Source organism: Zingiber officinale, chromosome 2B, assembly GCF_018446385.1.
Source record: "Zingiber officinale cultivar Zhangliang chromosome 2B, Zo_v1.1, whole genome shotgun sequence".
NCBI classification, from domain to species: domain Eukaryota; kingdom Viridiplantae; phylum Streptophyta; class Magnoliopsida; order Zingiberales; family Zingiberaceae; genus Zingiber; species Zingiber officinale.
This window is the reverse complement of record NC_055989.1, coordinates 38542485-38568300: the sequence shown is the minus strand read 5'-3', so window position 1 is coordinate 38568300 and position 25816 is coordinate 38542485.

Here is a 25816-nt window from a genome sequence, read left to right as displayed (position 1 = left end):
CATATTCAGCAAGATCAGATCGTTGTACAGTTCTCTGTCTGAAATTTTGACTAGCACAGCTCGCAACCAGTACGTAGATGTCATTATCTCTCCTGAGGGTAGTGTCATCAAGAATTGTCCACTTAGGACCTCCGGGGGTATACCTATTCTTTCAGCAAATACTATGGAGACAAACGAATGGGTTGCCCCAGTATCAAATAGCACAGTTGTACATTAATTAAAAATGCATATCTAACCTATGACAATCGTAGAGGCGTTTGTTACCTCCTCTCTGGTAAGGGAGAAAACTCAAGCATTTGTAAAACTTAGTGGGGCTTCCAGTCTACCTTGGCTAATATGGGGACCCTCCAATGCGGCCTGCATCTGGTGTAGTTGTGCCTGCTTGCCTCCATATTGGACAGGTTGTGTAGGAGGAAGGTTAATCTTGGTCGGGGAATTCTTGGCCATATGCCCCTCTTGACCACATGTATAACAACCACTCGTGCCCTTGCGACAAATTCTAGGATGCATCTTTCTACAGGTGGAACATGTGGCATACTTAGGTTGCTTGTTTACGGATCCTCCCTTCTTATTACTCCACTACTTCCTCTTGGAGGCCCCTTTCCAAGTTGACCCATGACTCTGGGGTTTCTGATTACCTGAACTCTCTTGACCTTTGTTCTCCATCAATACTGGCTTCTGCTGCTTGATACTATTCAGATAATGCTCTGTGATCAGGGCACTATTAATCAGCTCTTCTGCAGTCTACGGTCTATTAATTCTGCAAGCTACATTCAAAGCTATCCTGGCCTCAGCATCTTGAGCATTAGTCTTACCCTTTCTCTTTCTATGTTGACCAGCTCAGGACATAGGCGAGCCAACCTATTGAATTTCTTCATGACTTCATCTACTGATAAACTTCCTTGTCGGAATTCTGTGAACTCATCGTAATGTTTGTTCGTGACTCGCATATGGAAGAACTCTTCGAAGTACTAAGTCTCGAAGTCAGACCAGGTCATTTGATCTACTTTACATTTTTCCTTGACCCGTTCCCACCACATTCTTGCATCTCCAGTGAAGCAGAAGGAGGCACACTTAATCTTTTCTACCTCCGGCCAGTCAAGTAGCTCCATTATGCTCTCTAGGGTTTTGAACCATGCCTGAGTATCCCATGGTTCATTGGTGCCAGAGAAATTCTCTGGTTTCAGTTCCTGCCATCGGATGAGGTATGCTTCTTGCCTCACCACCTTTACTGGGGTTACAGGTGTAACGGATGGTACTTCAGCTATAGTAGGTGTTACCATATTAACTTCTGGTGGAACTACAGAGGGAGCTTGCTGGTTAACAGTTAGGGTGGCAATAACTTGCTGCTGCTCACCCACTTGTCTCTGAAGTTGAGCTACTACTTCTAAAAGGTTGGGCTGTGGTGCAGACTCATTTTTCCCTGGTTAAGGTTCAATAACCCTCGGCTGTCTAGCTGGTCGCCCTCTAGCCATTCTACATATCATAAGTTAAAACCAGTGAAAACATATGTCAACCACTCCTCATTCCTACTTGTTATAATTACTACTTTCATCTATAAGCATGCTGAATCTTAACAAGCATTTCTTACTAATCATAATAAAATAAAATGCATAAAAGTTGTAAGCAGATACTTTCTTACTTGGGAGCTGTAGGATCAATATTTGCTGTGAGTGTGACGGAAGTATGAAACCACTCTGATACCAAACTACAACGACCACCTTTCTGAAACCATAACTTAGGGAACGGAAGTTATTCTTTTCATACCTTCTAAGTACATTGTTATTTGCACATCGCTCGATTCAGAAATCTAGTCTGAACTTGTTTCGACTGTTAAACCATGGTTTGGAGCGAAACAGAGCTGAGAGGTACTCTATAGTTGCGAAGGGGTCTGGACCGTGTGACCCTAACCAACCATTTGGCCCTACCCGTGAAGGGGCATGCTATGACCATGTGGTGATGACCGACCGTGTGGCCTTTCTAGACCCAAGTTTGGGCATGGCCGTGTGTACCACACGATCGAGTAAGGCCTCCCCTACTGGAGCAGGGCACGACCGTGTGGCTTCCACACGGTCGTGTCACCTGGGCAGTGAAAAAGAGGGGCACGACCGTGTGGCTCACATGACCGTGTTACCTCGGCTGTGATGAAGGGGTGCACGACCGTGTGAAACCACACGGCCGTGTCATCTAACCCGAGAAGAAGAGGTGCACGGCTGTGTGCTTCACATGACCATGTCACCTTGACCGAGAGCAAAAGGGATGCGCGATAGTGTGAAGTCACACGGTCGTGTCACTACGGTCGACAGGAAGAGGCGCACGACCATGTGAAACTACACGGCCGTGTCACCCTGGCTGAGAAGGAGCTGGTGATGGCCGTGTGAATCCACACGGCCATGTCACCGAGGCCGAGAGGGGGGATGTGATGGTCGTGTGAATCTACACGGTCGTGTCACCCAGGATGAGAGGGGGAATGTGATGGCCATGTGAATCCACACGGTCGTGTCACGAACCGTGCAGGGGTCATACCCAGCACTACAAAGGAGGTTGGTTCTCCCCTTTGTACTCCCTCTTGGCTTACCGTTCTCTCCCATTTCTTTAGGAAGAGTCTTTGACATGCTAATTACCAACAAGCTGTCAATTTTTCCATACACAACTCTTAATAGCATTTTTATACTAAGCGAAATAAGACAATAGGTCTATCAGTACCAAAATTTAACATATTCATGCACTAGCAAGTTCCAAGATCACTTCCCACTGTTCCGTCACACACACCATCAAACATTGCTCCTGCTATCCCTCCTTACTCGAGCTTTCCTTTACCTTTATCTGCAGTATAAGGAAAAGTAATCTATAAGTAAACGCTTAGTAAGTACCATCTACTCACAAAATAAAGCATTAAATAGGGAAAACATGCTTTGCAAAACTGCTTAAAGGAACATAAAACATGCACTCAATAATTACTCATGCTAAAACCCGTAATTTAGAAATATGTACATGGCATGTATTTTCAAATAGACTCATCATGCAATCATCAACAGTTTTAAATAGGATTATCATGAGACGTCAACATAAAACCATGTCATACAATAGAGTTCATCAAAACTGCACCTTATAGTCTCTAATTCCCAAACTTAAGAATGCTTTCACTTAAATAAACAATGAACTTGGGAAAAACTTCATATTACATACTAGTGAAAATAATAATCAACTTGTTTTCGGCCCGACATTGTACCACTTTGCGTGCATCGTTAATAAGATCCAAGGTAGCTAATCCCGAACCAATTAAGGTACTACTAGGCGATCTAGGGACCTAGGAGCGATCTAGGAGCCGACCCATGGAACTTGTGTCCAGTACATGCCATCTTAAAGTAAAATACTTTCTTTTTAATACTTCTTTCTTATACTTGCACTAACTTGTCATTTGAACAAACACCTTGTGTGCACTTAATCCCTCACACTTATAGGGAAGCACCTTAGGGCACTTGATTATGCTTCTTAGTCCCAAACTTAATGGGAAGCAAATCAAATACTCTAAACGTGCTCTTAATCCCAAAACTTTAGAGGGCACCTTACAATCATAACATCTATTTCCTTTAACATACATAAACATATCATGGCATGAATCTTCTTTTAACTTACATAGATACATACTAAAACATGCATCGACGAAGCAACTTATACCGTAGGTGAGAAGTACTTACCTCCTTTCCCTATTTCCTTACTCTTACACCGTAAGGGTTAGGGAGAACGACCTCTCTTGTTTTCCTCACCCTCCGAATAGACCTTCCCACATGTACCACTTCCTTGGGAGAATCCTCTTCTTAGATTCTCCCCTTGAAAAATCTTGAAAATGTGGAACCCTAGGGTTCTTGGCTGAAAATTGCAAAGGGAAGGAGAGGAATTTCGTCTAGGGAGGAAAGGAAGAGGAAGATGAAAAGTTAGGTTTTGATCTCTTCTTTTCCCTTTTATACCAAGTGGAAGTTGAAGCATCTCTTCACCCAAAATCTGCTTATAATCAATTGCTTCCTATTTCCAATGTGATGCTTTACCACCACCCTAATGGCAACTTCAACTAATCTTAAATAAAAGGTATTGGGTTCAATTCTAGCCCAAAGCTATTTATAAATCTATTTTTATTGTCTCCTATTTATTTTTTCTCTTTTAACATAGAGGAAATTTATGACATTACAGTATTCCTCTCCTCTTCTTGGACATCGTGTGGGCGACGATCTACCAAGAAAAAAACACGTGAATGCTTTTTGTTTCCAAGCCGCCAACCACCAAAGGATGCAAAGAAAAGAACGCCTTCTTCTTCTTCTTCTCCTCCAAACCGCCGGCCATCAAGGTGCTTCGTCTCTTCGTTTTCTTTTCCTCCATACTCTGGCCACCAAGAGAAGATGGGGCGCTGGCCCTAGATGGAAGAAAAGGGAAGAAGAAAAGAAGTGGGACGCCATCCCTAGAGGAAAGAAAAGAATGATTGGAGCGCCAGACTTAAGGGAAAGGAGTGGATTTTTAGTTGTGGAGAGAAACTTATCAATTCTTAATTGAATTGTTGATTGTTGTGGCAAAACCTTCTCTCCATTTATAACCCTTTGCCCCAGATAAAAAAGGAGAAAAAGTAATAGATTTTTGTTTAGAAAAAATCTCTTGAAAAGAATTAACATAATTCATTTTATAAAAAAATTCTTAAGAAAGAATTAGTATAATTCTTTTTAGAAAATTTCTATGAAAGAATCAACATAATTGTTTTCTAAAAAAATCACTAGGAGAGAATTAACATAAATCTTTTTAAAAAATTTCTTTGGAAAGAATAAATAAGAATAAATATAATTCTTTTTAGAAAATTTCTAAGAATAACATAATTCTTTTTAGAAAAATCTCTAATTCTGTGGAGAAAAGAACTCCCTTTTTTTTTCTTTTCTTTTCCATTTGGTTTGGTCAGCCCCTTGCTTGGGCCCCAAGCAAGGCTTGGCCGGCACCTTTCTTGGGTAGGAAGCAAGGCTTGGTCGGCCCCTTACTTGGGCACCAAGCAAGGATGTGGCCAGTCCCTTTCTTGGGTTGGAAGCAAAACCAAAACGGGTGAATGCGAGGCTTTATAGAGGCTACAACAAGGACCGAGAGGAGGAATTGGTTTTGTCCTCCTGATGGACTTGAGCATCCTATGTTCGACCCGAACACTCAACTCAAGTTTATCAATAATAACTCATACCACTAAAGAGTTATTATTGAAGAACCGCACCAATCTCATATTTCAATATGGGCTCATTCTTATCATGAGCGCATTAGTCTCCCTGTGTTTAAGATATCGTATGTCCCTTAATTAAATGAGTTACTGATAACCTACTTAATTAACATCTGGCTCCAAGAGTAGTACTACTCAAGCTTATTATCATGTCGGACTAAGTCCACCTGCAGAGTTTACAAGATAATCTTTATGAGCTCCTCAAGGGGGCATCATCAACCTGGATTACTAGGACATAGTTTCCTTTTATATTCAACAACACATCATATAAATAATATTATTTCCCAACTTATCGAGCCTATTGATTTAACTGAATAAATCTCACCCTTTGATAAATTAAAGAAATAAATACTAAGTATATGTGTTTGTTATTATATAGGGATTAATAGTATGCACATCCATAATAACAGAAGTTTTGTTTTTTTATGCAGTTAGTATAAAAGGAAACAACCTCAAATGATCCTACTCAATATACACATAGTGTACTAGTGTAATTTTATAATCTAGATATACTAATACCAAATCACACTTTAACCATTCCAATGGTTTGTCCCAATCACTCTTGGTTGTGAGCTACTATTTATAATTTATAAGGAATTGATAACATTATCTTCTGCCACATATTTAGCTTCTATGGTGGAGTCCGAAACGCATTTCTACTTAACATTCCTCCATGTTATGGCTTCACCTCCCAAAGTAAACACATACCCCAAGGTTGACTTACTACTGTCCCTATTTGATTGGAAATCTGAATCCGTGTAACCTACAAGGAGCAAATCATCTGCCTGGTAAACCAGCATATAATCTCTAGTCCTTCTCAGGTACTTTAATATATGCTTTACGGCAGTCCAATGTCCCTGTCCTTGATTACCTTGATATCTGTTAACCATGCCCACGGCAAAATAGATATCCAATCTCGTACATAGCATTGCATACATTAGACTTCCTACAGCCAAAGCATAAAGAACTGCCTTGTTCCTCTCTATCTCCTTTGATGTTTTAGGACACATCTCCTTAGATAAAGGTACCCCATGCCAAAAAGATAGAAAACCTTTCTTGGAGTTTTGCATGCTAAAACGAGCTAGGATAGTATCGATGTATGAAGCTTGGGATAAGCACAACATTCTTTTCTTGCTGTCCCTTACTACTTTGATCCCAAGAATATGTCCACATTCTCCCAAGTTCTTCATATCGAATTGCTTGGACAACCATACCCTTACGTCTGACAACACTTTGACATTGTTGCCAATGAGCAAAATGTCATCTACATATAGTACAAGAAATACCACCACGTTTTCGTCATGTTTCTTGTATACACAAGACTCATCTGGACACTGAATGAATTCATAAGACTGGATCACTTCATCAAACTAGATGTTCCAAGATCTCGAAGCTTGCTTCAGTCCATAAATGGATTGATTGAGCTTGCATGCAAGATGCTCTTTGCCCTTCGCAATGAATCCCTTTGATTGCTTCATATGGATATTTTATTCAAGACTTCCATTAAGGAAAGTTGTCTTGACATCCATTTGCCAAAACTCATAATACATATGAGCAGCAATAGATAAAAGAATCCAAATAGACTTGAGCATGGCTACCGGCGAAAATGTTTCCTCATAATCAATCCTCTCTTTTTTAGTATACCATTTTACAACAAGCATTGTTTTGATGGTTTCCACCTTCCCAACTATCCTTCTTTTTCTTTTGTAGACCCATTTACATCCAATGACTTTTACGCCATTTAGTGGTTCTACAAGCTCCCAGACCTGATTAGAATACATAGATTCTATTTCGGGGTTCATTGCATTTTGCGAAGATGCTGCATCTTTATCTTGGAGTGCTTCATCATATGTCCAGGGATCAAGTGCATGTTCACCAGGGATCAAGTTCAAAGACTCCCCCAAAAACATGAATCTATCAGGTTGCGGAACAACCCTCCCACTGCGACGAGGCACTACCTGTAATTGTGCATCATTTGTGATACACGTTGCAGTTTCTTGTGGTATCTCACCTTGTACCGTTGGTACTAAAGTGGACGTGTCTTCTCTTATTTCCTCAAGAATAATTTTACTCATGGGCTTGCAGTTCATCATGTAGTCTTCTTCTAAAAATTGGGCATTAGTGCTAACAATGACCTTCTGATCTTTGGGACTAAAAAATAATCCACCTTTCGTTCCTTTAGGATAACCCACAAACAAGCGAACTTCTGTACATGATTCCAACTTATCAACATCTCCCTTTAGCACATGTGTTGGACTACCTCAAATCCGAATGTGTTTCAAACTAGGTTTACGCTCATTCCATAATTCTGTGGGTGTAGAGGGTACTAACTCAGAAGGTACTAAGTTTAGAATGTCCGCCGCCATTTGCTAGAGCATATCCCCAAAATGAATTTGGTAATTTTGAATAACTTATCATTAATCTAACCATTTCCATAAGAGTCCTATTCCTTCATTCCGCCACACCATTCTGTTGGGGTGTACCAGGTGCTGACAGTTGGGATTGAATCCCGACCTCTGATAAGTAACTCCTAAACTCTCCTAAGAGGTACTCGCCACCACGATCAGACCATAGTGTCTTGATACTTTTACCATGGCATTTCTCCACATCAGCCTTGCACTCTTTGAACTTATCAAAGCATTCAGACTTGCGGCACATCAAGTTAATATGCCCATATCTTGAATAGTCGTCTATAAAAGAGACAAAATATTCAAAACCACCTCTCGCCTAGATAGTCATAGGTCCACACAAATCAGAATGAACCAATTCCAACACATCTTTGGCTCTATACCTCTTGGCCTTAAAAGGTCTCTTGGTTATTTTTCCATCCAAGCATGATTCGCAGGTTGGAAAGTTTTCCACCACCAATGAACCCAAAGGTCCATTAATATAATTGAGACCAGTAAGTTTATTTTCTTTTAAAATAACAACGAGAGGATTGAAAGTCATTTTGAAATCCAGAGAATCACAAAATAAGATATTTGGTCAAAACTTTAGAATTTAAAATAATATTGATTCCTCAAACAATATAATTTAAATTCACCAACACCTCAAAAGACTGTGGATTTAGTATGCCATGATAGTGTGGACGTACACTAATTCAAACATTTGTAAGAGGAGGTTTTACCCATTAATTTTATTATCTTGTCAACTTAACTTTATGACAAATAAAATTAATAGTTGGGTTGTCTTCGGTCACACAAAATAATAACAGTGACTCGGATGGGGATGATAATATTAAATGCGCCTAAGAGTATACCATTACTTGATACTTAGTTCATTAAATAGAATTGTGCCCCTTCAAATGGAGAAGATCACACAAACCTAAATAATTTCCTATAATCATCCATAAAGGAAGTTTGATCTAGTGATCCGCAAACAAATTCATCCGATGTGGAGGAAGGCATTCAAAGCCAACGCGCAAGTTTGAATGCATCACTTACAAACCAGTAATGGTGACCGTGGAATTTAATTAAATAAACCCTCTCCCACTTAGTTATTTAAAATCGAGGAATTTTAATCATGCACGCACATCACAGCACACATCAAAACACACATCACATCACATAAAACAACATATAAAAGTAATAAATATGAAAAATAAAATTTCCAACTATTATGACCTCATCCAACGCAGTCCTCCAATATGCTGCCAATGGCTCAAGCCATCACGTATGCTGCCAATGGATCAAGCCGTCGTGTCTATCTCGCTTCCTTCTCCGCTGCGCCTCTGGTCCTCAAAATAGCACCACGCATAGCAAGGATACAAGCCACAATAAAAATAAAATTTTACATTTATCGATCCTATATTCCACAAGGGAATGTACATGTAATCTAGATCAAACAGAATGTAATACAACAATAATAATAATACGACTACTGGCCATATTTAATTATTACAATCATGCACACACAACAACCTCGGCATGCCCGAGGGTTCAAATCACACACAAGCACACAAAAGCCATAATAATTGGATCTAGGATGTCTACAACCACAGAGTTAATCTATCTAGCACATCCTACTATTATCCGACCTAAACTTAGGTATGAGCAGTGCATAATTTAACCGAAAATCAAACACACAGAGGCATAAAACTAGCTCTGATACCACTTGCTGGGTGCTAATTGGAATACCGTTCTGTTTCCTCTGTAAAAAAAAAAAATTTGTACAAGCACAAAACTTTTCCTAGCAACCCATGTCCTCTTCAGAAGTTAAACTTGGATTGGAAACAAAACATAACATTTTTACTCCAAGTTCGTTCTTCAAAGTTAAACCTGGATTGGAAATGAAACTTAACATTTTTACTCCAAGCTCAACCCTTGTGTTCTTCTGAAGTTAAACCATATTACAGAAGTTGATTAAATATTTATTTCAAGGATCGTCTTCCAGGTCGTAGGCGAGGCACTAGGCCTTTGTTGTTATGGGATCATCCACCACTTCAAAGAAAAAGTCTTTCAAAAAAATTGTATATTTAAACTTCTCACAGTAACCTTAGGTTTAACTACAGAGACCTCAATCAAAGCACAAGATCGAAACACAAATCAAAGAACAAAAATGAAAATACGAAATTGCTAGCCTCTTGTTTTGGTATTTCAAGATCCATACAAAGAAAACAAAACTAGTTGTACTATGGAATAAATAACTAGTTGTACCTTTCTTCGTAGACAAAGACCTCTTGATCTTCTGTCGTATTCCTCTCCTCTTCTTGGACATTGTGTGGGTGACGATCTACCAAGACTAAAACACCCGAACCCTTTTTGTTTCCAAGCCGCCTACCACCAAAGGATGCAAAGAAAAGAACACCTCCTTCTTCTTCTTCACCTCCAAATCACTGACCACCAATGTGCTTTGTCTCTTCGTTTTCTTTTCCTCCAAGCTCTGGCCACCAAGAGAAGATGGGGCGCTGGCCCTAGAGGGAAGAAAAGGGAAGAAGAAAAGAAGTGGGGGCCAGCCCTAAAGGAAAGAAAAGAAAGAATGAGGCGCCGACAGTTGGAATTTTCGAGCCACAAAAACCGCTTTTTGTATTGCAGAAACCTCCAAATCCCATGCTACCGGATCCGTGCGAAGATAAAATTTTACATGTACAAGTTTTTCTATCCTAGATCTACACTAGATCTACATGGTTAAGAGATTATCCATGTAGCGAAGCCCTTCACGAATCCCGCTCGTCCAAAAGTTGTCGGATCTCGAGTGTGTTCAAGTGGACACACCTCTATAGGTATCCACACGAACAATAAAGATGGAGAAAACACTTAGAGTGTGCTAGCACTCTAATAGTGTTTGGCCAAAGAGGAGGAGAGGGAGAGCAAGAAGAGAGGAGGAAGAAGATAAAGTTAAGATTGCCTTGAAATTAGCACACAAATGCACTAATTCCTCCTTTTAAGTGGCCGGCCACACAAGGAAGACCAAGAGTCATGGCTCTTGGTTTTCCCTCATGAGGTGACACACACATGTGCTAACCTTGATGATGTGGAACATCATCATTGGCCCACTTAATGCCAACTCACAAATGAGGTGGCAATGGTCAAGTCAAACTTGACCATTCATCTTCCCTCTCAAATCAAGTCAAACTTGACTTAAATTCTCCCATAGTTGATCAAATCCAACCATTTGATTCAAATCAATTTAATATAATGAATCTCTATTTATTGATTAAATTGACTCAATGAAACATAATCTAAATTAGATCCATTGAACACATGAATCAAATCGAGTCTAACTCAATTAGTTTAATTTTGATTACTCTTAATCCAATTTAGTTTATCACATGAACCTAATCCTCTAGTCACATCAAATGAACCTAATCTCCATCTAATTGCCCTTTGTGTGTGACCCTATAGGTTCTTGTAACGTTGGCAATGCTCCTAAACCTATTTAGAAGTATAAGTAATGAGCGGTATCTAGCAACACATCATTACTACCCAAGTTACAAAAATGTTGAGATCCAACATCACCTTGTGACAACTAATTGTGACTCTTCACAATATATGACAAGTGTCCTTCTATCCTTGACACCTAGATTGATCAATGTGAGGCATAGACCGTGTCATCCTCTAATCAATCTAAATCTTGAACTCCAAGTAGACTCACTCTAATCAAATGAGCTCAATATCTCATATTGACTCACTTGGGCATGACCATGCACTTAGTGGTCTCACTCTATCAAGAATAGCGATGTCACTCCAGTTATATGGGAGGGATAGATCCCATGTACATCACTCACATCCCTCCGCATAATTTGTTACATACCCAGTAATCGCCTTTATAGTCCACCCAGTTACGGGTGACGTTTGACAAATCCAAAGTATGTAACTCCTTATGTAGTGAACCATGGTGACTTCAGATCCAAGGACTAATAGTCATACTAATAGCCACATGAGAAAGTATATGACACTCATATAACGATCCATGATACTTTCTCATGGCGGGTCATTCAGTATACATTCTCCAATGCATACCCATGTGTCAACTTGATATCTCTATATCCATGACTTGTGAGATCAAGTCATCGAGTTGACCTACATGCTAGTCTCGTCGCATTAACATTATCCCTGAATGTTAATATTTGACTAGGAATGATTAAGAGTAGTGTTCTCTATATCATCTCACTATCGATTCAACCAATCGATTGATATAGATAAGAACCTTCTACTCAAGGACGCTATTATACTTAGTTATTTGGCACCAATACAAGTAAGTATAATAACCAAAACAAATGCCATTATATACATAGGAATATGATACAATGAGTCCATACAATAATCATCATATGATTGGCTCTAGGGCTTTAACTAACAGTCTCCCACTAGCACTAGTGGCAATCAATGTAGGCTCTAAGGCCCAATGACCTAGTGTGACCATTATGCTTTCTCTGTGCCAAAGCCTTGGTCAAGGGATTTGCGATGTTAGCCTCTGTGGGTACTCTGCAAATCTTCACATCTCCTCTATTGATGATCTCTCAAATGAGATGGAACCGCCGTAGTATGTGTTTGGTCCGCTGATGTAAGAGAGGTTCCTTAGCCTGTGCGATTGCTCCATTGTTGTCACAATAGAGCTCTACCGGATCGGCTATGCTAGGAACCATCCCAAGCTCAATAATTAACTTGCAGATCCAAACTGTCTCCTTTGCTGCTTCTGATGCAGCAATATACTCGGCCTCTGTTGTAGAATCAGCGACTATGTCCTGCTTCGAACTCTTCCAGCTCACAGCACCACCATTTATTCAAAACACGAACCCAGACTGCGATCGATAATCATCCTGGTCAGTTTGGAAGCTAGCATCACTGTAACCCTTTACAGCTAACTCGTCATCGCCTCCATATATCAAGAAATATTTTTAGTCCTTCTCAAGTACTTAAGAATATTCTTGACCGCTATCCAGTGACTTTCACCTGGATCTGACTGGTATCTGCTTGTCATGCTCAAAGCATACGAGACATCAGGACGAGTACATAGCATAGCGTACATGATAGATCCTATAGCTGAAGCATAAGGGATCTGATCCATGCGGTCTCTCTCCTCTCTAGAAGAGGGACTTTGAGTCTTCGAAAGACTCATACCATGTGACATCGGCAGAAATCCCTTCTTGGAGTTCTGCATGGCAAACCGTAGAAATACTTTGTCAATATATGTACTCTGACTTAGGCCAAGTAATATCTTAGATCTATCTCTATAGATCTGTATGCCTAGAATACGGGTTGCTTCACCTAAGTCCTTCATTGAGAAACAATTCCCTAGCCAAGTCTTTACAGACTACAGCAAAGGGAAGTCATTCTCAATCAGTAGTATGTCATCCACATACAATACAAGGAAGACAACTGTGTTCCCTACAACCTTCTTGTAGACACAGGGTTCATCTTCATTCTTGATGAAACCAAACTGTTTGATCGCATTATCGAATCGAAGATTCCAGCTCCGAGTAGCTTGCTTTAGTCCATAAATGGACTTATGCAGCTTGCATACTCAGCTAGTATGCTGTGGATCTACAAAACCCTCAGGTTATGTCATGTACATATCCTCGAGCAGGTTTCCATTCAGAAATGCGGTTTTGACATCCATCTGCCAAATCTCATAATCGTGGTATGCTGCAATAGCAAGCATGATCCGAATGGACTTAAACATCGCTACTAGAGAAAAGGTTGTTGGTGCAACCTTAGGTAAAGGTTGACTTGGTTGACCTGACTCGAGTTGGTAAAGGGTAACCTGACTCGAGTTGTATTTTGATGTTTGACAATGTTTGACGAGAGTAGAAAAGTTGTATTCTGATGTGTTGACAAGAATACAAACTTGGGAGATTGTTGGTACAACCATAGGTCAAGGTTGATCTGGTTGACCTGAAAAGTCCAAGCAGGGAGCTTGGCACTGGAAAAGTCCAAGTATGGAGACTTGGCACTGGAAAAGTCCAAGCAGGGAGCTTGGCACGCGAAAAGTCCAAGTATGGAGACTTGGCACGGGACAAGTCCAAGTATGGAGACTTGGCAGTGGAAAAGTCCTGGTGAGTGAAGCCAGGCAGTGGGAAAGTCCTAACTGGGATGTTAGGCAGTGTGGAAAAGTCACGTGAGTGAAGCCGAGCGGTGGGAAAGTCCTAACTGGGATGTTAGGCGGTTGGAAAGTCTCAGTGAGTGAAGCGGGCGGTGAGAAAGTCCTAACTGGGATGTTAGGCGGTTGGAAAGTCTCGGTGAGTGAAGCCAGCGGTGAGAAAGTCCTAAGCGGGATGTTAGGCGGTGGAAATCTGGTGAGTGAAGCGGTGAAAGTCCCGTGAGTGAAGCCAAGGGAAAATCCGGATGGATCAAGGATGATCGGACATCGGGTGTAGAGAAAGTCCAAGTGGGTCAAAGTTGACCGGACACTTGGTGGAGAGTCTTAGCGGGTCAAGTGACCGGATGCTAAGCATGATGTACCAACAGGTCAAGGTTGATCGGATGTTGGTTTAGGAGACTTGGGACTTGGTTTGGGCAAAACCAAGCTCGGATCGGTCTGCGATCGATCCGATACGTTGTGTCTGATCGATCGGTGACCGATCGGATAACAAACGAAGGGTTCAGATGACATCCGATCGGTGCGGAGACCGATCGGAAGAGTTGAGCGAGACACGCCACCTCTCGAGAGAGGTGGGATCGTCCGAGGACCCGATCGGGGCCTGATCGGTCCCCATGACCGATCAGCAGAGCTGATCGGTCCACGGGACGATCGAGGTACGCCAGAGTTGGGCAACTCTCATGCTCTGTCTGATCGATGCGGGGACCGATCAGCATAAACTGATCGGTCCCCGGCCGTCGGACCGACCAGATCAGGGTGATGCCTGATCGGTCCACACACTAGCCGTTGCGACACAACGGCTAGATTCTGTGTCTTCTGTGTCTTCTTCGCAGGTGCAGGTATAAGACCTCTACAGGAGACGAAGAAGATAACAACTCTCTTCCTCACGACACTGCGATTTGAGCTTTGCTGAGCTCCTCTTTGCTGAAGCTTCGCGTGAGCTTCGTGCTGGTTTTCTAGCTGCTGGCATCCGTGAAGCTGCTGCTTCATCAACGGACTCCAGACGAGAAGGCAAGCTTGTTTGTTTTACATTCATATTGTTCTTGCTCTTCTTTGTATCTCCTGTATTGCTTTTGCAAAAGATTGTGGCGAGGTTTCTCCACCCATAAGGAGTTCTTGTTAGCCGGTTTTCCGGGGACTCATCCACCGACGGATTGATAGGCTTCGTCCACCTTACGGACACGCCGAGGAGTAGGAGTTCATCTCCGAACCTCGTTATATGGTTTGTCTTTCTTCTCTTGTTTTCTTTCTACGTTGTATTTCCGCTGCACTAACCTAATCGTAGGAAGAAACGCGAAAGTTTGGGGTCGGCTATTCACACCCCCCTCTCTAGCCGTACGAAGGATCCTAACAAGTGGTATCAGAGCGAGGCCGCTCTTCGACGGATCAACACCCGTGGGAGCAAAGCTAGAGAATGGATCTCTATGGAGAAGACATCACCATTCCACCCTTCTACGAATGCGGTGACTTCGCGTATTGGAAGGTAAGGATGAAGTACTTTCTTATGACTAACATAATGAATTGGTTTTGTGTACAAGAAGGTTTTATTCCTCCGGTGGATAAGGAAGGAAAACCACTTGAGAAGAAGGAGTGGACAAGAGAATAAATTCACAAATCCGAAATCAACGAAGAGGTAACGAGAATAATTGAATTTTCATTGCCTACTAACATCTTGTGTAAGATAGGTTACAACAATGCCAAGGAATTATGGGATAACTTGGCCAAGTACCATGAGGAGAGCTCCACTTCAAGCCATGAAGAGGAGCCTAGTGAGCCAAGTAGCTCACATCATGGAGGGAGCGAATTGGGAGTTGAGGGCTACTCAACATCCAAGGAAGAAGAGGAGGAGAGTTCCTCTTGTTCAAGATCGGAGCAAGAAGAAGATTCTACCTCCGGAAGGGATGAAGAAGAAAGCTCATCTCCACCCTCAACCCTAGGTAACTCAAGCAATTTAAGTTCAATTAAATTACACATTATGTGCTTTGAGTGTAGGGAACATGGACATTACAAGAGTAAGTGTCCGAAGAGGGTAAGAAAGACTCCACCGGCACCAAAGGTCAAGGAAGCCGGAGTCCCAACACGCAAGGGCAAGGAGCACGTGGTGTGCTTCCAATGCAAGCGAAGGGGACATTATCGGAGCCAATGTCCGAGAGGGAGGCAATCTCACAAGGACAAGAGATCGAGCACATGTATAGGGGGAGCTAGGGCAAACCCTAAGGTAATCTCTAAGGCACATTCTTGCAATTCTAGTAGGATGCATGCTAGTAGCCTTATTGCTATTGTCAAGAATGATAAGCATGTTAATTATAGAAATCGATACACATGCTTAGGTGCCAAACATGTGAGCCTAGATAAGGATAACACTAGGAAAGCCAACCCTAGAATTAACTCATCTAAGGCTAAGGAAAATCTAGGTAGAAATCCCAAATCATCTAGACATATGCCTAGGAATACCTCAAAGAAAAATGACAAATTAACACTTGAGGTATTAGAGAGGGAAAATCAAGTCTTGAGGTCAAGACTTGATAATTTAGAAAAGGCTCTTAAAAACATGGAGAAGTCATCTCTAGGGTTTAAGAGTCAAAAACCCAAGTCCAAGGACAAGAAAGGTTTGGGTCACAAACCTAAGTCCCAAGTGGTCAAGCCCACTTATCATAGTGTTCCATTCGATTATGGAACAAAACCTAGGGCTAGGAAGACCATTACCAAGGTCACAAGGGAAGTCACCCCTATAGTTGACCTTGATGAGACCCAAATGACCAAGGCTTTAAAGCCTAAGAGGGTCATTAGGAGGGTTGCTAGGGAAGTTATCCCTAGTGAATATTTAGTGAACCCAATGAGCTCTAATAGGTATTGGGTTCCTAGGAGCATCTTCTCTACCCCATAAATGGGTTAGAGAGTGTCAACTCCAATAAGAAGGGTAGTTAACCCAACTTTGAGGAATTGACACTCAAGGAGCATTTTCAAAGTTTTGTGAACCTTTGAAAATGAAATGGAATTATCATTTACTCCTTGGAAGAGTAAAATGTGCCATTATGGAAAAGAATGATTTTAATTAGCACAATTTGGGAAAATCTAGAGAACTCTCGAGGAAAAATGAAACATGCCAAGTTTTGAGGATAAATTTGATCTTTAAGTGGCATGAATTAATCTAGAGTTCAAGAAGTGTCAAAATTAGGATTTTGGCATTTTAGGGCAATCAAGGGTTAAATTCTAGGTTAGCAAAGTGGTTAAGGATACTTAGATAGGTAATCTAGGTATATTTATTTGTGCTAACTTGCCATGATTGGTTGCCATATGCCATGCCATGACATCATATTTATTTTATTATCATTTGAAATGTCATGATAATGCTTAGGCTAGTTTATATGTCATGCTTTATTTAAGTTTTCAAACTTTATGCCATGACATCATGACATTGACACATGTTATTATGTATGACATCATTATATGCCATGTCATCATCTTGTGCATTAATGATCAATGAAATTGATTTAAGGATGAAAAACATATTTTGATATTGAGATCAAATTTGTGTTTAGAAAATGCATGAGAACTTAGCCTAAGTTGACCTTAATCCATATCTCACATCAAATTGACTTGTATGTGGTTTGATACACCTTAGATGTGTGTGAGATATTAGGATCATGAGTTAGGATCAAGGTGCATAGTCCTTGTACCTAGATGACCCTAATTCAAGAAATTGAGGATCATAGGGAAAGCTTGTGTACAAGTCATGTACATCTAGCCCTAAGATTATGGTCCCAAATTCAAATGGTTTTAAAAGCATTTTAAAATTGATTTGAAAAACCTAGATGAAGTTTTCCTAGTGATAGCATTCATCATTGAACATTGTGATACAAAGTTGAGTTAAACTTGAACTATTTCAAAGTTTTTGAACTTTGTATCAAGATTGAAAAATGGAAGTTATTTTCATAGAAAACTATTTTTCCATGATAGTATATGTTATGAGGAATGTATCCTCAAAATTTCATAATTTTTTGAATTTTCTGGAATTTTCTAGGAGTTTCTGAATTTGGAAGGAAATTTGAAATCGCCTATCAGTCGGATCGGTGCGGGGACCGATCCGAGAAGTCTGATCGGTGCGTACCGATCCAGTGAAGCATGGATCGGTCTGCAGACCGATCCAGTGAGATCCATAGAGCCTGATCGGTCTGGGGACCGATCAGTGCGTGCCACTTTCAGATTTTCAGCTGTTGGTCTGAAATTTCAGCTGGAAGTTGGGTTTTGTGGATTTCTAAAGTTTTGAAACTCTCCAAGACATTGTTGGTGCAATGGTCAAGGGGGAGTTTTACCTAATTGTCAAGGGGGAGTTGACTTTTAGGGGGAGTTTTTACTCCAAAATACTTTTGAGGATTAGTGATATGGGATTATCACTAAGTTGATTGTTGAGTTTAGTATCAAGGGGGAAATTAAGAGTTTCAATGAAAGGTATGGGACTTTCATTAGGAAGAAACTCTTGACCTTGATACCCTCCTTTTTCTTTTTGATGTGTGTCAAAAAGGGGAGAGCGTTCATTGGAGAATTATTGGAGAACCCAAGTTAGGTTATCGGGTTAACCTAAGCTAGGGGAAGAATGTCAAGGAATGTTCAAGGAAGAACATTGGAATTCTTTTTGATGGGTGTCAAAAAGGGGGAGAATTATTGGAGAACCCAAGTTAGGTTATCGGGTTAACCTAAGGGGAGAATGTCCAGAGAATGTTCAAGGAAAGAACATTGGACATTGGAAGATGGTTGGAAAACCTAAGTTAGGTTATCGGGTTAACCTAACTTGATTTTGGATTTTGTCAAACATCAAAAAGGGGGAGATTGTTGGTGCAACCTTAGGTCAAGGTTGACTTGGTTGACCTGACTCGAGTTGACCTGACTCGAGTTGTATTTTGATGTTTGACACTCGTGGAAAAGTTGTATTCTGATGTGTTGACAAGAATACAAACTTGGGAGATTGTTGGTGCAACCATAGGTCAAGGTTGATCTGGTTGACCTGAAAAGTCCAAGCAGGGAGCTTGGCACTGGAAAAGTCCAAGTATGGAGACTTGGCACTGGAAAAGTCCAAGCAGGGAGCTTGGCACGCGAAAAGTCCAAGTATGGAGACTTGGCAGTGGAAAAGTCCTGGTGAGTGAAGCCAGGCAGTGGGAAAGTCCTAACTGGGATGTTAGGCAGTGTGGAAAAGTCCTGGTGAGTGAAGCCAGGCAGTGGGAAAGTCCTAACTGGGATGTTAGGCAGTTGGAAAGTCCTGGTGAGTGAAGCCAGGCAGTGAGAAAGTCCTAACTGGGATGCTAGGCAGTTGGAAAGTCCTGGTGAGTGAAGCCAGGCAGTGAGAAAGTCCTAACTGGGATGTTAGGCAGTGTGGAAATCCTGGTGAGTGAAGCCAGGTGAATGTCCTGGTGAGTGAAGCCAGGCAAGGGAAAATCCAGATGGATCAGGTATGATCGGACATCTGGTGTAGAGAAAAGTCCAAGTGGGTCAAAGGGATTGACCGGACACTTAGTGGAGAGTCTTAGCAGGTCAAGGGACTGACCGGATGCTAAGCATGATGTACCAACAGGTCAAGGTTGACCGGATGTTGGTTTAGGAGACTTGGGACTTGGTTTGGGCAAAAACCAAGCTCTGGATCGGTCTGTAGATCGATCCGATACGTTGTGTATCGATCGATCGGTGACCGATTAGATAACAAGCGAAGGTTCATAAGACATCTGATCGGTGCAGGCCGATCGGAAGAGTTGAGAGACCGGCCACCTCTCGTGAGAGGTGGGATCGATCGAGGACCGATCGGTGGTGATCGGTCCCCATGACCGATCAGCAGGCCTGATCGGTCCACGGGACCGATCGAGTCTGCATGAGAGTTGGGCAACTCTGCATGCTCTGATCGATGCGGGACCGATCAGCATAAACTGATCGGTCCCCACGGCCGTCGGACCACCCCGATCAGGGTGATGCCTGATCGGTCCACACACTAGCCGTTGCGACACAACGGCTAGATTCTGTGTCTTCTGTGTCTTCTTCGCAGGTGCAGGTATAAGACCTCTACAGGAGACGAAGAAGATAACAACTCTCTTCCTCATGACACTGCGATTTGAGCTCCTCTTTGCTGAAGCTTCGTGTGAGCTTCGTGCTGGTTTTCTAGCTGCTGGCATCCGTGAAGCTGCTGCTTCATCAACGGAATCCAGACGAGAAGGCAAGCTTGTTTGTTTTACATTCATATTGTTCTTGCTCTTCTTTGTATCTCCTGTATTGCTTTTGCAAAAGATTGTGGCTAGGTTTCTCCACCCATAAGGAGTTCTTGTTAGCCGGTTTTCCGGGGACTCATCCACAGACGGATTGATAGGCTTCGTCCACCTTACGGACACGCCGAGGAGTAGGAGTTCATCTCCGAACCTCGTTATATGGTTTGTCTTTCTTCTCTTGTTTTCTTTCTACGTTGTATTTCCGCTGCACTAACCTAATCGTAGGAAGAAACACGAAAGTTTGGGGTCGGCTATTCACACCCCCCTCTCTAGCCGTACGAAGGATGCTAACAAAGGTTTCATCATAGTCAATACCATGAATTTTTTTGTAACCTTTAGCTACCAGACGACCCTTATATATAAGTCCATCCATGTCAGTCTTTCTCTTAAAGACCCACTTACACCCAATGGGTTTTACCTCTTTAGGTGGATCAACCAAAGTCCATACTTGGTTGGTGTACATGGATTCCATTTCGAATCTCATGGCCTCTAGCCATTTTTCAGAATCTGGTCTCATAACTGCTTCTTGATAAGAGGTAGGCTCATTCTCAATGAGCATAGCGTCATCATGGTCAGATAAGAGAAATGAGTATCTCTCAGGCTGACGACGTACCCTATCAAACCTGCGTAGAGGTATGTCTACTTGAACTGGTTGTTGTTCCTCAACTCCTTGTGGAACAATCTCATCATCCACAACACTTTGTGGTTCCAGTTTAACTTCCATCAAGGCTTCAGTGCTATGGTCCATATCCTGAACTTCTTCAAGAGTGAACGTACTCCCACTTGTTTTTCTAGAAATAAAGTTCCTTTTTAGAAAAATACCAATCTTAGCCACAACTACTTTGTGTTGACTGGGAATGTAGAAGTAATATCTCTTCATTTCCTTGGGATATCCTATAAAATAGCACTTATCGTATTTGGGTCCCAATTTGTCTGAGACTTGACGTCGAACGTAAGCCTCATAACCCCAAATCCTCATAAAAGACACCTGGACATCTCTCCCAGTCCATATCCTATATGGTGTCTTTATCACAGCCTTGGATGGAACACGGTTGAGGATGAAGGCTTCTGTGTCCAGAGCATAGCCACAAAGAGATATAAGAAGATCTGTGTGAATCATCATAGATCGTACCATATCTAATAGGGTGTGATTCCTCCTTTCGGATACACCATTCCACTGTGGTGTTCTAGGAGGAGTGAGTTGAGATAGAATCACACACTCAAGTAGATAGTCACGAAACTCATGGCTAAGGTATTCTCCACCTCGATCTGATAGAAGTATCTTAATACTCTTGCCAAGCTGAGTTTGTACTTCATTCTTGAATGCTTTAGACTTTTCAAAGGATCATGACTTATGTGTCATCAAATACACATAACCATATCTACTGAAGTCATCAGTAAATGTAATGAAGTACCTATAATCATCCCTGACAGCGACATTAAAAAGACCCCATATATCACTATGTATAAGTCCTAACAAGTTAGTCGCTCTCTCGTTGTTTCCACTAAAGGGAGTCTTGGTCATCTTGCCTAGTAGGCATGACTCACATGTCTTATATGATTCAAAATCAAATGAGTCCAGCAAATCATCTTGATGGAGCTGGGATAAGCGTTTGTCATTTATATGACCTAATCGATAGTGCCAGAGATATGTTTGGTTCATTTCATTTGATTCGAACCTTTTGGGATTTATGTTATAGATAGGGTTCTCTAAGTCTAGAATATATAGTCCGTTTATCAAAGGTGCACTACAATAGAACATATCATTTAAATAAACTGAACAACATTTGTTCTTTATTATAAATGAAAAACCTTTCTTGTCCAAACAAGAAACTGAAATTATGTTCTTAGTAAGAGTAGGCACATAACAACAATCATCTAGTTCTGGTACAAGCCCAGAGGGAAGAGATAGATAGTAAGTCCCTACAGCAACAGCAACAACCCATGCTCCATTGCCTACTCGTAGGTCCACCTCACCCTTCATCAATGCCCTGCTATTTCTCAACGCCTGCATATTAGTACAAATGTGAGAAGCACATCCGGTATCTAATACCCATGATGAAGAAATAGAGAGATTAACTTCTATAACATATATACCTGAAGTAAAAGTGTAGGACCGTTAGATTCGATAGAGGGGGGGGGGGTGAATATCGATTCGAAAAAACACCGAGTATAAGCGCAGCGGAAAAGTAAATGAACACAGTTGTTTTTTACTTCGTTCGGAGCCTGTGACGACTCCTACTCGAAGGCCCGTGGTCCTTGACCACTTTCGTTGGGCAATCACTAGCAATTCGAATAAAGTTACAAGATGAATACAGGAAATGCTAATGAAACAAAGTAATACCGACAAAGAAATAAACCAAAAACTGAAGGAGCACTTTGTCGGTGTCGCAGGAACGTAGAGCAGCAAGACCAGCAGTAGAAGAGTTCTCAGATTGATTTTTTGAAGCTCCTGTCTGGGGCTTCTTTTATATGCTGTTCCAGGCGCCTGGATCCCTTCCGGGCGCCTGGAATGTGACGTAGCTGCACAAACCATGATGCCCCACGTGGCGACGACTCGGCTTGATAGAATTCGCCTTCCGGGCGCCCGAATCCCTTCCGGGCGCCCGGATCCCCTCCGGGCGCCCGGACCACCTTGTTTCAGAAAACTCCCTTTTCCTGCAAAACAAAGTTAGTCCGAGGAAAATATGTATCCTGTAAAACAGATTGTTAGCACAGTTAAGGTTTAACAGATAGATAAAAAAGAGTATGACTTAGATTCCGTCATTTTGAGACCGGAATCTAGTCACGATCTCGACTTAGACATCCGAAATGGATCTAAGCCGGATCGACGCCTAATGTCCCCTTCCCGGGAACGCGTCCTCACAGTCACTCCCCTCCAGTGACTTACCTCACTTACTTGCCAGACGTCCGGTCAGCCCGTCGACCCGTCTGGACTTCTCGCCAAGCGTCCGGTCAGCCCGTCGACCCGCTTGGACTTCTCGCCAGCTATCCAGTCAGCCCGTCGACCTAGCTGGACTTCTCGCCAAGCGTCCGGTCAGCCCGTCGACCCGCTTGGACTTCTTGCCAGACATCCGGTCAGCCCGTCGACCTGTCTGGACTTCTCCTGCACACTCGATCAAAGTGTCAGACAACAACAAGACTAACTTAACCTATTTGTCATTCATCAAAACTTGGGTTAAATCGTTAGTGCTAACCGCACCAACAATCTCCCCCGTTTTGATGGAATGACAACCTGGTTAAGTTAGTGAAAACATATGCAAGAAACAACATGCATATATGTGGTTTTTAAAGTTAGTTAGTATTTTCAAGTTGGTTTAGCTAACTTAACCACCTAACCCTCCTCCCCCTTTGGCATTCATCAAAAATAAGCAACGGTAAACAATCATAGTCAAATTACACAGATTTTGCAATATACTTTGATTTAATTTTTAACACCAAAAAGATAGCCAAATTGACTTGGGGGAGACAATATACTTTTATTTTGAGAAGTATAAAGTTAATCCAGTTTCATAAGTGTGTAAAGATTTTCAAATAAGGTTTTTAAATTTACTTTGCATGTTTAAATAATATTTACTTTTTAACAAGGTAAATTTTCAACTTCAATTTTTCAAAAAAAAATTTAGCAAGTAAGACTAATTTTTCAAAAAAAAAATTTCCAAAGTAAAGTTTTAAGGCTAATTTGATAAAAGCTAAGTTTGGAAAGTTGAATTTTCAAGCATATGTTACAAAACTGAATAAGTTTAAATTTGCAATATTCAACTTTTAAAATCAGGTTTAAAAATTAGGTGGGATTTAAACTTAGTTAAATTTAACTTTTTTTTTGAAAACTGGTGTTTTAAAAATAAGTTAGTTTTAACATAGATGTAAAAAAACTTTTTCAAACACACATTAATTTCTTCCCCTGAACTTGACACTTATCTTTAACCAGCTGTCTAACCAATTAGGTACTAACTAACTATCAGAAGATAGTAGCTTTCACTTGGTTAGTCAGATTAAGTTAATTATAACCAGTCAGTGTTTGACTTGACTGATGAACTTTAATCTGATTAATATTTGAATTGTATTTAACGTCCAGACTTATGCTGATGCACTGAAATAAGCATCTTAAGTCCAGACAGTTGGCCTATGCATCTCACCCCTTTCTATGTTTGTCAAACACAAGCAAGGTAAACCTAAGGTGTTGGTGAGATGCTCAAAAACTAGTCCTATGGGTACATGCTTTCTAAGGATTCAAAACTAGTATAAGGCCAAAACTTGTTTTTTAGCATCTAAAAATGGAAAGTTTTGAAAACAAACAAGTTTAACCTATAATTTGATAAAACCTATTTTGAAAGTATTTTTGAAAGATCCTAGTCTATTGAGCACATCCCTAATTTTCGTCGTAAGTTGCTAAATTCACTTTCAGGGAGTGGTTTTGTGAAAATGTCAGCTAAATTTGATTTGGACTCAATGTACTTGAGTTCAATATCGCCTTTAGTAACATGATCCCTGATGAAGTGGTGTCTAATTTCAATATGTTTGGTTCTTGAATAATGCACAGGATTCTTGGTTAAGTTAATTGAACTTATATTATCAATTAATACTTTTACATTTGTGATATTTAAGTTGAAATCTTTTAGAGTATGCATCATCCATAATAATTGTGCAACACATTCGCCTATAGCTATGTATTCTGACTCAGTTGTAAACAGAGCAACACAATGTTGCTTTCTACTAAACCAGCTAACAAGTGATGAACCTAATAATTGGCATCCACCGCTTGTGCTTTTGCGGTCTAATTTGCATCCAGCATAATCTGAGTCAGAATATCCTATTAGTTCAAAGTTATTTGTCCTAGGATACCAGATTCCTACATTTGTTGTTCCTTTAAGATATCTAAAAATTCTTTTAACCTGTGTCAAATGGGATTCCTTAGCACAAGTTTGGTATCTAGCACACATACTAACTACAAATAAAATATCAGGTCAATTAAGTACAGTAGGCTACCTATTGCACTTCTATAATGTTTTAAATCAATTGGTTTTCCATTTGGGTCACTATCTAAGATTGTGTTTACTGCCATCGGGGTTTTTATTTCTTTTGTATTTTCCATTCCGAATTTTTTAAGTAATTCTTTGGTGTATTTATGTTGAGAAATATAGTTTCCTTCATTTGTCTGTTTGATTTGTAAACCTAAGAAATAGGTTAGTTTTCCCACTAAGCTCATTTCAAATTCTTTTTCCATTAGATTAATAAATTCTTCTAAAAATTCTGAATTTGTTGAGCCAAATATTATGTCATCCACGTATATTTGTGCAATAAATATGTTTGTATTTAATGTTTTAACAAACAAGGTTGGGTCAATTTGACCTTGTTTGAATCCTTTAGATGTTAGGTAAGATGTTAGCCTCTCATACCACGCCCTGGGTGCTTGTTTAAGTCCATATAGGGCTTTCTTTAATTTAAACACATAATCAGGGTGTTCTAGACTTTCAAACCCAGGAGGCTGACCTACATAAACTTCTTCTTTGATTAGTCCATTAAGAAAGGCAGACTTAACATCCATTTGGTATAGTTTGAATCCCTTATGGGCTGCATAACTTAGTAACATTCTAATGGATTCTAATCTGGCTACTGGGGCATATGTTTCATCATAGTCAAGTCCTTCAACTTGACTAAATCCTTTGGCAACCAGCCTAGCCTTATTTCTAGTAATTTCCCCAGTTTCACTTAGTTTGTTTCTGAATACCCATTTTGTTTCTATTATTTTCTTATTCTTAGGTGGTGGGACTAGGTCCCAGAC